This window comes from Myotis lucifugus, unplaced genomic scaffold, assembly GCF_000147115.1.
Source record: "Myotis lucifugus unplaced genomic scaffold, Myoluc2.0 scaffold_189, whole genome shotgun sequence".
NCBI lineage: Eukaryota > Metazoa > Chordata > Mammalia > Chiroptera > Vespertilionidae > Myotis > Myotis lucifugus.
Window position 1 is genome coordinate 311969 of NW_005871237.1, and position 7132 is coordinate 319100.

Genomic DNA, 7132 nt, shown 5'->3' on the forward strand with positions numbered 1-7132 from the left:
CTTTTGTAGCAGGAGGCATTGTGAAGTAACTGACATTTCCATGTGTATAACTGTAAGTAATTACTTTAGCTTATTAAATGATCTTTTACAGATTAAAGCATTTGTTCCTTCCAAAAAGTCCTTAGGGTGCTACGACTCACATGGGCAGCACATGTTTACTGAACTAGACACTGTTCAGAGGGCCCAAGAAGATTGGTTTATTTAGAAAACTACCCTCCAAACAAACAATTTTTTAAAGATTTAACTAAAACCCTGGCCCGTGAGGCTCAGTTGGTTGGGTGTCATCCTTTGCACCAAAAGGTGGCCTACTGGTTCAATTCCTGATCAGGGCACATGCCAGGGTTTCAGACTGATCCCTGGTGAGGGGTGTGCAGGAGGCAGTTGATCGATATTTCACTCACATTGATGTTTCTCTCTCTCTCCCTCTCCCTTCCTTTCTTTCTAAAAGTCAATTTTAAATATCTTAAAAAAAAGATTTAACTAAAAAGATGAAAGTTTTATTGATAAAAAAAATTAATGTGTTTGAATAGAGAGTGTTTTCTGTGTGAATTACTTAAGAGGCTTTTTGTGAAGCATATTGCTGAAATGAAAAGATATTTGAGCCTGGCCAGCATGGCTCAGTGGTTGAGCGTCACAGTTCGACTCCCGGTCAGGGCACATGCCTGAGTTGTGGCCTCTATCCCCAGTGTGGGGCATGCAGGAAGCAGCCAATCAATGATTCTTTCTCAGCATTAATCTCTCTCTCTCTCTCTCTTACTTCCTCTCTGAAATCAATAAAAATATAGTTTTTTTAAAAGATATGTGAAACATATGTTGACTGAAACTACAAAATAGAACGCACACTCTGATGCTATTTTTTATAAATATATAGAAGGCAGAAGTCAACATGTCTGAAAAGGTACATGCTAAAATGAATTTGACTCCCACTTCCAGCCCTTAAAAGTTGTGTGACCTTGAGACCTGAATTTATTTTGTTTTTTTTCTCTGAAATAGAAGCAAACAAAGAATACAATCAGAAAAGATCATTAGCTTTGGAGCAATTTGCACAGGAATCATGTTTGTGACCTTCTACTTTCCTTTTGTTGACTGGCACATGACTGCTAGGAAATGTTCAGTAAATGTTGCATTAAAATGAATTTGATTGTTTGGAATGGATGCAATTTGTGTTGGCCCTTTTACATTAAACAAGCTAATGCAGTCAAAGCCCTTTGCATAGTGCCTGACACATAGAAAGTGATCAATAAACTTTAATTATGATTATCACACCATCATTAATCTTATAATTACATGACCCATAAAAATTTGTAAGACTAAAATCACTGCAAAATTTCCAAAAATGTTCGGAAAATACTAGAAGCAAAATGGCTTAGATTAATCCCTAATATAAAAGATAGCTTAATTAGAACCTAGCAGCCTGAGGATCTGGGGAAAAAAAGAAAAAGAAGAAATTAAAACTCACCCATTATCTAATGTCATTCTTCCTGAATTTAAGACTTAAATTACTTAGAGCCAAAGTATTATAATAAAGATTATCATTGTATGAGGTTTTTATAAAGTCACAAACCAGCAAAAGCTTTGGAATGATGTGTTTCCAGGTGCAGAAGGCAAGCACAATCTGCAAATAAGATTCAACAGGTGGGTGTTTATTTACTCTGCTCACATTCATGACTATCAGTCACTGGGAGAGGAAAAAAAAAAGTGTGGTGGATAAATCCTGACAGTTCAGGTTTGCTTGAGAGACAAAGTAAAATATACATAGAGTTCAAAAACCCAAGTGAGATTTCAGGAATGTTCATATAATAGAACAATGCAAACGTCAAATCTCTAGGCAGAAAAAGAAACAAGGCACAAGGCCAGTGTAACCCAAATATTGTTGTTAAATGTTATGGAAAGTGGCTTTCCTCTGTAGCTGTTCTCAAGCTTTAATGCCACTTGGTTATGTTTCCATGGAAAATTAACTCATCCTTTTGTGACCCTTAATTCCAAACCAGAACTCACTTAGAAATTATATAAAGAAGGAAATATCTATTTTGCAGAATGGGGGGCCGGCGGGGGGGGAGTGATTATTTGAAGAATCAAACTACTATAGTCATCATTGAAACCTCCTTCGTGGGCTCTATCAAAAGAGAAGTCCCTTAAAATCCCTTAAAAACCATAGGAATGCTGTTAACAGTTCAAATGAACAAGGAGGTATTCCAATTCTACCAAAAACTACTCTCACTATGAAAGTAAGAAAAAACAAAAGAGAAAGAGAAATGCATTTTCCAGGCAGCAGGAAAGAGTTAAAATAAAATGATAAAAATGACAAAGATGATAATATCTGTTGAATAATTACCATATGCAAAGCATTGTGCTCACATTATTTTAATTTCCAGAAAAGCCCTGTTAACATAAAAACATTCAAGCCTGTAAAGAATTTTTGTGAGTTTATTTGACAATTGCTGGGAAGCAGAATCTCGACGGATTGGGATAATGCTCTGGAGAATGGCGGGTTTTTAATTTATTTTTATACATTATAATCAAAGGAGGAGACGTAGGTGGGTTACATGAAATCCATTGGTGATAGATTAGGGAGGCAGGAGAAAGCAAAGCAGGGAATCCTCTGGGATTGGATAAAGAGTAAAAAACGATAGACACATACTTCTTTTACTTAGGTGGGTACAGGATAGTTAACAGCCAACAATTAACATGATGACAATAACAATGGAGGAATTGTGGTATCTGTCCTGGCACCCAGGGCATTTGGTTGTGCCCTGAGGGGTCTGGAAAAAAGGGAAGTTACAAGTTACCCTGACATTTCAAGGATATGTTATCTTAGACAAAATGGCAGTAGACTCCTTTAAGGTAAAGATTGACTTTGTCAGGGAAGATACCTGCCTAGGACATGACTACCCACCGTAACTGTTTTTAGTTAATGTTTTAATTTCAGACCATCCTTATAGTTACTTTAGGTCTTAGAGTTTGCAAGACTTCCATGCAGGCCTTCCCTGAGCTTGTATGGTTAGCATGTGGCCCCTTTTGTCCTTAGCCCTATACAATAAACGTTATTTGTACCTATTTTTCTGAAAGAAATGTCAACAAATATATACTAGTATCATCTGCTCTGATAAACAAACCACAAATCCCCGTAGTTTAACATGATGAAAGTTTGTATTTATCTCACATCACAGTCCAATTCAAGCATATTAGTTGAGCAATCTTCCATGTGGTCATACTGGGATTCAGACACTATCTGTCTTATAAGATTAACGGATCACATCACTTTCACTCGTGTTCCACTCCCAAAACTCAGTCACAACTAATTACAAGGAAGGCTATAAAATAAGACCTTCTGCTCACAAGGAAAATGAAGCTGAAAGAACCTTTCTTTGGCATCAAGTAACTTGTCCATAGTCACAAAACTAGGGGGCTTTGCCCTCATGGAACTTGCAGTCTGTAAAGATAGGAATTAATTGCAAACAAAAGTAAGGTTACAACCATAAGCAGCGCAATAAACTAGAAGGATATGTGTGATGAAAGTTTTTGAAGGAGGCTGGGGTGGGGGAGGGGAGTAACATTTGAATGAAATCTGAAAGATGAATGGAAGAGGGTTGTATACAAAGGAATCAGCATGTGCTAAGGCCCAGTAATAGGAGGGAGCATGGTGAGTATGAGGAAACTTAAACAAGACCGGTGGCCAAAGAGGAGAGAGAACAACAAAAAGTGTAGAGATGTTGGGCCTGATAGGTCATGTCGATCGATTCTGCCTATATCTTCAGAGTAAGGTGAATGATTTAAGAATTTTGAGCAGGAAGTTGAATTGATTGGATTTGTTAGTTAAAAGCACCAGTCTGTATGCATCGCAAAGAATGAATTCATGATGGTATCCAGTGAGTGCACAGAAACCACTTAGAGCTATGGTAGCTGATCAAATAAGATAATGGTAGCCTGGACTAGTGGAAATGGAAAAAATGGAAAGAGGAAAGAGGATTTGAGAAATATTTAGGGATGAACTGAAAAATGACAAAGATTTGTGAATACTTTCTTAAGCATGACAACATTATAAGTAGCTTTACTCAGATAATTTATTAAGGCATTATTCCTATGAAATACAAATAATTATATGCCATTTTAGGATCAGAACCTATCATGATTTTTAAAGTAAAAATCAAGATAATTAAAATAGCTATACTCCTTACAAGTCCTTCTCCTATTTATGTTTCTTTTAAATATCAAGTTAGGTTCTCCCTCTCTCAGTCCTTCCTCCACTCTTTTCATAAGATTATAACTAATTTTTTTTTGTTTTCTTTAAATGTAGAACCCAACCAGAATTTTTGAGCATTGACCTATGAACCAGGAGGTCACCGTTTGATTCCTGGTCAGGGAATATGCCCGAGTTGTGGGGTCGATCCCCAGTGTGGGGCATGCAGAAGGCAACCAATCAATGATTCTCTCTTATCATTGATGTTTCTATCTCTCCCTTTCCCTTCCTCTCTGAAATCAATAAAAATATTTTTTTTTGAATGTAGAAAGTTCATGTGAAATCCAAAAACATTTTCTAAATCTATTAGAAAAGAAACATTTTTTGGTTGCATCTGAATGTTCTAGACAGTTAATATGGGGCAATTTTGTGGATGGAAAATTGGGTGGGTAAAAAATTTCTCCAATGTTGTTGTGATTACTAAAATTAAATGTATTATATGACATGTCCTTCTAAACAAATACTGCAATGTCCTGAAGAACAGTGTTTTCATCTTGTATTGGCAGTGGACATACATTAGTCATTCAGGTCACGGCCATGTGATTCAGAAGTGATCATATTTAATTGCACTTTTATATTAACACCTGAACTGCTTGATGATTTTTTAAATTTTTTAATTATTATTTTTCTCTATAAAATAAATATGCTTATTAGAATAAGTTATGAAACTATGAGGAAATGTAAAAGGAAAATATCATATTTATTATTATGTCTTTTGTATTTAACAACTTTTTAATTTCACTAATAGCAAAGACATCAAACAATGGAAACCATTATACTCTACTCACAGGAGTAGAGAGTGGTATCACTTCTTTTTTCTTTTTAATCTTTATTGTTGAAAGTATTACATAAATCCTCCTTTTTCCCCCCATTGACCCCTTCTAGCCTGCCCCCTGCCCCCTGCCCCAGGCCTTCACCACCCTATTGTCTGTGTCTATGGGTTATGTATATCTATATATGTAAAAGCCTAAGTGACTGAACAACCAAACGAATGAACAACTGGTCGACCTGTCACTATGACACCACTGATCACCAGGGGGCAGACGCTCAATGCAGGAGCTGCCACCTGGTGGTCAGTGCGCTCCCAGAGCCAACCTCCCGCGATCCCTCCCTCTGGCCAGCCAACCTCCTGCGGTCCCTCGCCTGCCCCCTGGCCAACCAGCCCCAATAGCTCTGATCAGGGACGGCCAACCTCTCGTGGTCCCTCCCCCACCCCCCGCCCCAGGCCACCAGCTCCCATGGCCCCAATCACTGGCCAGGCCGAGGGACCCCACCATGCATGAATTCATGCACCAGGCCTCTAGTATGCATATAAGGTCTTTGGTTAATCTTTTCCAACGGACCCACCCTCCCCTGCCTTCCCTCTGAGATTCCACAGTCTGTTCCATGCTTCTATGTCTCTGGATCTATTTTGTTCATCAGTTTATTTTGTTCATTAGATTCCACATATGAGTGAGATCATGTGATACTTAACTTTCTCTGACTGGCTTATTTCATTTAGCATAATATTCTCCAGGTCCCTCCATGCTGTCTCAAAAAGAAAGAAATCCTTCTTTTTTTACTGCTGTATAGTATTCCATGGTATAAATGTACCACAGCTTTTTTATCCACTCATCTACTGATGGGCACTTGGGCTGTTTCCAGACCTTGGCTATTGTAAACCGTGCTTCTATGAACACAGGGGTGCATACATTCTTTCTGATTGGTATTTCGGGTATCTTAGGATATATTCCTAGAAGTGGGATCACTGGGTCGAATGGCAGTTCCATATTTAATTTTTTGAGGAAACTCCATATTGTTGTCCATAATGGCTGCACCAGTCTGCATACCCACCAGCAGCGTATTAGGGTTTCCTTTTCTCCACATCCTCAACAACACTTGTCATTTATTAATTTGTTGATGGAACCATTCTGACAGGTGTGAGGTGATACCTCATTGTCACTTTAATTTGCATCTCTTTGATGATCAGTGACTTTGAGCATTTTTTCATATGTCTCTTGGCCATCTGTATGTCACTTTTGGAGAAGTATCTATTTAGGCCCTTTGCCCATTTTTTAACTGGATTGTTTGTCTTTCTTTTATTTTTGTTGTTGTTGTTGTTTAAATATGGAATGCTTCACAAATGTGCATGTCATCCTTGTGCAGGGGCCATGCTAATCTTCTCTGTATCATTCCAATTTTTAGTATATGTGCTGCTGAAGTGAGCACTATCTTCCTTTTGTCAAGTTGTATGAATTCCTTATATATTTTGGATATTATCAGATGTATCATTGCCAAATATGTTCTCCCATACAGTGGGCTCCCTTTTCATTTTGTTGATGGTTTCTTCTGCTGTGCAGAAGCTTTTTATTTTAATGTAGTGCCATTTGTCTATTTTCTCCTTAGTTTCCTTTGCACAAGGAGATAGATCTGTAAACATGTTGCTATGGGAGAGGGCTGAGATTTTGCTGCCTATGGTTTCTTCTAGGATTTCTTGTCTTACATTTAAGTCTTTTATCCATTTTTGAATTTATTTTTGTGTATGATGTAGGTTGGTGGTCGAGTTTCTTTTTTTTGCATGTATCTGTCCAATTTTCCCAACACTGTTTATTGGAGAGGCTGTCCTGACTCCATTATATGCTCTTGCCTCCTTTGTCAAATAATGTCTTGGGTCAATTTGAAAATATCATATTATTATAATCCTTTTAGGTTATTTCTAATTTTTGCTATGAAAAATAATGTAATTAATCTCTCTGGGGAGATAAGTCTTTGTGTTTCTTCATTATTAATTTCTTAAATTCCAAGCAATAACATTATTACATGAGACTCTTTTTATATATTCTCAAATCGCCATCAAGAAAAGTTATACCAATGTAGATATGTAGCAGCAGTATAAAATAATAGCTGGCTCTT

The 7132-nt window shown here is 37.4% G+C and overlaps 1 non-coding gene across 1 annotated transcript; it reads right to left on the reverse strand.

Annotated features, from left to right (window-relative positions):
• Nucleotides 1–6340: 6340 nt before the first annotated feature.
• On the reverse strand, nucleotides 6341–6448 carry LOC111827592. The gene has a single exon (XR_002831219.1). It is a non-coding gene; the product is annotated as a U6 spliceosomal RNA (small nuclear RNA).
• Between the last annotated feature and the right edge of the window lie 684 nt (nucleotides 6449–7132).